The 222-nt window shown below is 53.2% G+C and overlaps 1 pseudogene; it reads left to right on the top strand.

Annotated features, from left to right (window-relative positions):
• Nucleotides 1-120: 120 nt before the first annotated feature.
• On the top strand, nt 121-222 carry LOC118347539 (annotated as a pseudogene; the record flags this gene model as incomplete).

Genomic DNA, 222 nt, shown 5'->3' with positions numbered 1-222 from the left:
TCCCGATCGAACAATGAACCCCGGCGCGGTCTGCGCCAAGGAACTTAAACAAGGAGTAACCACGGGCGCCCCGGAAACGGTGTGCGCGTTGTTGGTGACATCTTCACCATGATACATAACGACTCTCGGCAACGGATATCTCGGCTCTCGCATCGATGAAGAACGTAGCGAAATGCGATACTTGGTGTGAATTGCAGAATCCCGCGAATCATCGAGTCTTTG

The sequence above is a fragment of the Juglans regia genome, unplaced genomic scaffold (assembly GCF_001411555.2).
Source record: "Juglans regia cultivar Chandler unplaced genomic scaffold, Walnut 2.0 Scaffold_9459, whole genome shotgun sequence".
Taxonomy (NCBI): Eukaryota; Viridiplantae; Streptophyta; class Magnoliopsida; order Fagales; family Juglandaceae; genus Juglans; species Juglans regia.
Note: the sequence above shows the minus strand (reverse complement) of the source record. Positions and strands in the feature narration are given on the sequence as shown.